Here is a 7,185-nt window from a genome sequence, read left to right as displayed (position 1 = left end):
ACTCTCCGGATGGACTCGGAGCCACACAGTATTCAACAGCTACTCACGATCTGCCTGTCGTTGCTCGCGATCGATCTTTTAAAAGAATCGATCGCGATCATTCAGCAGTTTAGCGACCTAATTACTACTGCACGCAGGTCGCTGACGTTGCGTGCTGTGTCTGTATCATACTTATCACTACGCTTAACAAGCAGATTTCATTACAAGGAAATGCTGCTTGTTACCTTTTGAAACAAAACCGGGTCGATTGAGCAATGATGCGTACTTACCACAATTGCTCAATGGCCTGAACGAAATTAGGACTAAATTTCACAACACCGTATTTTGTACATCACGGATTTTTTATGCAAAAAATACACTTTTATAACATGCAATAAATAAATAAAAAATGTAATACTTACATTTAGATTATATTGTAACATTTGAAAAAAAATAAAAAAATATATCGAGACTCAAACCAGCAGCGTCGACACTACTAACCTAGTACGATACCGCTACGATCCGCGTTCTTCGATTAAACAGCCTATTTAATATCCTCATAAGGTACATCAAAATTTTCAAATTCGATTTTCTCGCGAATGCTTGAGTAGTGCGTCTTATTACTTTACCCTGCAATACTCTACATAATCATCTATCGATCCTATAAGTTTCGTCCAAATCGATTGTTCCATCGTCGTAGTCCCCCCTTGTAAGTTTTTACGAGCGATGCTCTGACGGGCAGAGCCTCCGGCCGCGACACTATCCTAGACGATTCTACCCGCACCTGCCCGGACACCGGCTTTTATTCTCAAGCTAATCACTTTGTGATTGGCCGAGGAAAATTAGGCGACATCCGGTTCTCGAAAAGTGCAATGCAAACCATTGCATTTTTTCGGCTGCATGTGCGACCTTCAGCCGGTACGTCCTTGAGCGCGCGGTCGCATATCGCCCCGCGACTGCTGACTGGACTTCCGTGCCGGATTCCAGTTCCCCTTTTTAACACAACTACATCTAATAACTTAAAACCCACGTTTAAATGATATTCTATCATTACTTAATAATACATAATACATAACATACAACACGTAACTTATAACACAATGTTAGCGCAAGCTTACGGCAACGTTGATATGTCCGCCTTCAAAAATATTGCAATGTAAGATTACAGTAACGTTATGTGCAATGTATTTGTAATATTGAAACGCATTGCATAAATATGCAAATTGCTTCAAATTTAATAGATAAACTTTGACAATATATAAAGACATTCAAAAGANATGAGAATAAACTTATTACAAAAATGTGTAAATTCATAATCTTTTTGCACTCGAAACGTACAATCAGATATCTGAACGTAAAAAGATTATGAACTTACACAATGTTGCAATGAGTTTGTTTTCATCTGTCTTGAATGTCTTTATACATTGTCAAATTTTATTTATTAAATTTGAAGCAATTTGCATATTAAAAAAGTATGAATAAATTGTTGGTTTCATATAAAAATTATAAAACAATTTTATTTGTGTGTGTGTGTGTAATTTTACTTCATTATATATATTATATTTTCTTTACTATACTAAAGGGTTATAGCCCGACCGTTTCCATGAACCAGAACGTAACACTTGCTTGCGTATGTATTGTATAAACAGCCTTTATAATGCAAAAGTATATAATAGATTATATTAAAAATATTAATTCTGAAATGTATACAGGGTGATTCAGAACAACCCGTTATCCTTGAAAATACATATTCTTGACTAAATCCTAAGACAACTTTTTATGTGGCAAAATTTTGTCTGAAGCTTACTTTTTGAGTTCTTAATAAAAATAGTTGACGTACCATGAGTCGGATCCAAGAGGTAGGCAGGGGCGGCGCAACTCACCGTGATTGACAGTGATTTATGTGATGTACCGATTAAATGATACAACTTACGAATGAGTAAATAAATAAGTGAGAGAAAAAGAGAGAGAGAGAGACAGAAAAAGATACAGAAACAGTGCGTAGCGATCAGCTGATCGCGTCAGGCACCACACGTAATCGCCCGCGTCTCACGGTGAGTTGCGCCGCCCCTGCCTACTTCTTGTATCCGACTTGTGATAAGTCAATTATTTTTATTAATAACTCAAAAAGTAACCTTCAAACAAAATTTTGCCAGATAAAAAGTCTTAGAATTTAGTCAAGAATATGTATTTTCAAGGATAACGGGTTGTTCTGAATCACCCTGTATATTGATTAAAAATAATAACATAGACAAGTGTGCAATTGTGCTGGGAAAAATGCCAAGAAAATATATTAATTACGACACATATTATATCAATTACATTATTTCTGAGATAGAAGATACTATTTTAAGTACCAAGAAAATTTTTATATACAAATACACAAATATCACGCTGTAAAAAATTTGAATATATTAATGTATAAAGAAATATTGACAAAGTAATAATGTGCTGATGTGAGAAGTGACTTCGGATTTGTCAATAAGAAAGAAATTGCAAAAATAAGCAGTCCAAACCAGCAGAGGTGTTTTGACAGATAATGAAGTATTATACATATATACCCAGCAAACAATTTGGTTGCCAGATGTCGCAGTTTTGTCGCCAATTGCCGGCGAAATTAGTAGACCAAATCCATATCCATCTGTGTCCTCATTAGGATATGATTTGGCGACCATATCTGTCAAACATGTGAGATGTCAAAATGAGACCAAAATCATAACAAGTCTGCCACTAGCAAAGCAAAGCCAAAGTGACGCACCAAATCCAGAACAGATTTGCTGATCGTTTGTTGGCGCCAAAATCGCGCCAAATACACATCATATCTGTTACCAGCACTGTTAACAAAACAGTAGCAAGTACAGACCAAATTTGTCGTCAGAAACGTCGACAGATTGCTACCAAACGCAAATCAGATCTGTCCCCTAGAATCCAAGTGGAATTACTACAAAAAAAAGAACATCAGTGGTATATCGCCTTATCGGAAAGAAATTAATTCGAGATTTCACTCGAATTAATTTCTAGAAGCCTGATTCAGCTCGTTGATCAACCGATGAACTCCATTGAAAAAGACCGAATCTGAAAAAATCCTAAATGTGATAGCGGGATTTGAACTCGAGACCTCCATATTCGCAGCCCTTGCACTCAGTCCGCGAGACCACTTGTGTTCCTCACTAACATATAATTATGTATATGTATGTATGTATATTGTTTATTGCTTTCCGGCAAACCGGATTTACAAGGCGTTTTTTAAAGAAACGTATCCAAAACTTTACAGACTCTCGCCGCTTAACTCTAACTTATATCCTATCCTAATTTAACCTAACCTAACCTAACTTACTCTAACTTAATCTAGTTTCACAAGGCGACGAGGCCGCGTGTCTCCACACCGCTTCCTCACCTTTTCACCCCACACACCCCCCCCTCTCGGGCTTCCGCTTCCTTTCGCCTTTCCTGTACATCTTTTCTCTCTCTTCCCCTCTTCGTCCCCTCACAAACACTTTCATCCTTCCATCTTCTTCCTTTTACTCTCTCTCATTCCACATTCCAGCAGTCACTTTCCTCCTTCCACTACACCTCCTCCCCTCTCCCTCTCCCTATCCCTTTGAGTCCTCTCCCCTCCCTCCCTCCATACCTCTCCTTTCTCTTCCCAACCCTTTCATTCATTCTTCCCTCTCTCCACTTTCACCCAAAACCCATCTCACCACCTCCTGCCAGCTCGTCTTTCCATCTTTCTAACGCGTACACCTCTTCCAGATATGTTCCCACGATTCCACCTCCCCTCCACACATTCTGCACAATTTTCCCTCCTCCTTCTCCCAGTATTTTCTTTCCCTTACCTCATTTCCCAATCTATAATAAATCTTGCCACTCTCTTGACCATCTCTTCTATTTCCAATTCTTCTTCAAATACTCTGGTATTCTTTTTCCTTTTACCCGTCTATACCATTTGTTGTAACTCGAACCTTCTATCTTCTCCCATCTTTTCCTCTCCTGCCTCTCCCTCTCTTTCTTTACCCACTCTTCACTCCACATTTCCCCCTTCTCTACTTCTTCTATACTTCTTTCTATCTCCTCTACTCTTATCCCTTTTCTTCCAAAGAACTCCATTCTTTCCTTCTCCCACTCCGACAATCCTCCTCCCTTTTTTGCTCTCTTCCTTATCTCTTCCCAACACTTCCTCGCTATTTCACTCCCCTTCCTTCTTTTAGTCTCCTCTCATACTCCCACGCTCTTCTTCCAGCTCTTACGCACAGCTTCTCCCTCTGCAGTTCTTCTCTCACCAGATACCCTGGTGTTTTTCCTTCTACCCATAGCAGCCACCTCAAATATCTCTCTTCCAATCTTTCCAGCTCCTCCCTCTCTTTCCATCCCCATATCTCCACTTCATATCCCATCACCGTCTACACCAACCTATCCTATCAAACAGCCACAGCCTTCTACCCCACTCCTTTCCAAATCTTCTCTTCCCTATGCCCCAAACCTGTCCCATCACCGCCGCCGCTTTCCTCACTCTATCTTTCACCTGTGCATCCTGATTTCCGTTCTTTCTCAGCACGTATCCCAAATACTTGAACTCTCTGACTTCTTCGATCTTCTTTCCCTTTCCAGTTTCTCCATCATACTTCTCATCTCGTCTTCTCCTTCCGCCACCAACACCATGTTGTCCGCATATGCCAGCGTAAATACCTTTCTCTCTCCTATCTTCACCCCTCCCCACTTCACTCTTTCCATTTCTTCCTCCAAATCAGCAAACAAAATATTGAACAACATGGGACTGAGTGGACACCCCTGTCTCACCCCTCTCGCCGTCCAAAAACAGTCTTCTTCCTTTTCTCCTACTTTTACTCTGCACTTCGTCTCTCTTAGGACTTTCTCTACTCTCTTTACTATCCCCCCTCTTACTCCTCTTTCTCTCATTGCTTCCACCAATCTGTCTCTGTCCACGGAGTCAAACGCTGCCTTCAAGTCCACAAACATTGCCACCACCTTTCCCCCTTTCCTTTCTATCTGCCTGTTAATTAGATAATTTAACACATATATATTATCTATCGTTCCCATGTTCTTCCTAAAACCCGTCTGATTTTGTGGGATTATTCTCTTCTCTTCCAGTTCTTTATCTAATCTCTCTGCCAGTATCATCACATACAGCTTATATAAGGACGCCAGAAGAGTTACTCCTCTATACTCCTCCACCCCCCTCTTTTCTCCCTTCTTGACTATTGGCACGATAACCCCTTCCTTCCATTCCTCCGGCCACCATTCTCCCCTCCACACTCTGTTACAGAACTCTCCTATCCATTCCTCCAAGTCCTTACCTCCATATTTCTAGGCTTCTCCTAGGATCCCATCAATTCCACATGCTTTTCCCTCTCTTAATTTCCCTATTGCCCTCCTTATTTCTTCTTTGTCAATTTCCTCCTCCACCTCCTCCTTCTCTCTCCCTATTCCTCTCACCACATTCCTTTCCACTCCTCCCAACAATCTCATAAAATAATCCTTCCATTCCTCCATTCCTATTTCTTCATTTACTCTCCTTCTTCCATCTCTCTCTCTATTCACAATTTCCTATACTTCATTCTCCCTTCTCGCCTTCTCAATTTTTCTCTCCCATCTCTCTCTCTCTCTTCCCTCTTTTTTCTCTTGCACATCTTTGCGTACTCTCTTCTTCCTTTTCTAAACTCGTCTTCTTCCCCTTTCCATCTCCTCCACTCTCTTAACTTTCTTCTCACCCTCTTCTTCTCCTCCCTGCACTCTTTGTCCCACCATCCTTTCTGTTTCCTCCCCCCCAATTCTCTCTCCCTTTCCTCCTCTACTTCTTTCAATGACCTTTTCGCTCTTTCACTCATACACCTTCAATTCTCCTCTACCTTACCATTCCACTTCTCTAAACTCCTCATCTTTTGCTTGAATTTCTCTCTTCCTTCTATATCTCAAATCCCCCTCCAAACTTTCTTTTCTCTACTTCTTCGTTCTCTTCTTATTCCTGTCCCCTTCGTCCACACCTCTACCGGATGATGATCTGAATCGATCCTGTCCCCTATCTCTAACCTCTCTATTCTTCCTCTTACTTCCTCCTCCCCTATTACATAATCTATTATAGTGTTTCCTTTTCCCCCCGTAAATGTATATTCTCCTTTTCCAAAATAAAAAATATTTAATGCAAAACAACTTGGCGCGGCTGCACCTCAAATATAATGAACTGAAATTCTTATATGCACGGCAGTCTGATACTTACATGTGCACATGTAAAATATGTCCGTCTGTAGATAAATTTTTGGTGCAGCCGCGCCAAGTTGTTTTGCAGTAAATATTTTTTATTTTGACTTTTTTTTTCTTTTTTTTTTGTTTTTCACGGAAAGTAAAGTTTTGCTGGGTCTACTTGTTAGTTTTATTACAAATCCTTTTGTTAATTTAATAGGCCCAGACAATTCTTTCTTTCAAAATTTTTTCCCTAACGAAAACTTAACAAAGTAGTTATTGTATACTTAGATTAGGATAATAATGTACAAACGTACAAACGTACAAATTTTACTTGGTGCTACTTTGTGATATCACTTTTTTTGTAAAGCGGGTTTTTAGAGAAAGAATGTTTTGAAGTATATAATTGTTGTAAAACAGGTTTTATAGAGAAACAAGTTTTTGGAGTATAAATAAAAAAATAATTTAATTTATACAATACGTGTTGTGCGTGTATTTGGCGCCTGTTTTTACCTTTTTTTGAAAAGGTAAGTTTTTAGAGTATCACACTTTGTATTTTGTTCCTTAGAGTATCACACACTTTATATTTTAAGTTTTTTTTAGTTTCTCTACAAAAAGAATATAAACATTTGTAGTTTTTATACATTAGTATATTATAGTAAACTGAAAACTTTAATATACATAAGTTTACTTGGTTGTATGTACGTGCGTGTGAGATAGATGATGCACTATTTTTTTTCTTCAAATTCTTTATCTTTTCCATTGTTCCTTTATTCTGTTTTTTCTCAAAATAGTAACACATTTATTAATTTTTTCTAAGATAAACATTTGCAGCATTTTTTTATAAATACAATATTGACTTTATATTTAAACTGAACTTTATATTTAAACTGAATTTATATCTAATTAGTATTATTTATATAAAGTTATATATATCTAAGAAATGAATAAGGTCATAAAAGCCGCTTTGCAGGATGTTATGCCGAAATATTCTATTATATATATGCC

Source organism: Pseudomyrmex gracilis, unplaced genomic scaffold, assembly GCF_002006095.1.
Source record: "Pseudomyrmex gracilis isolate BER0280 unplaced genomic scaffold, ASM200609v1 scaffold_1757, whole genome shotgun sequence".
Taxonomy (NCBI): domain Eukaryota; kingdom Metazoa; phylum Arthropoda; class Insecta; order Hymenoptera; family Formicidae; genus Pseudomyrmex; species Pseudomyrmex gracilis.
Note: the sequence above shows the minus strand (reverse complement) of the source record.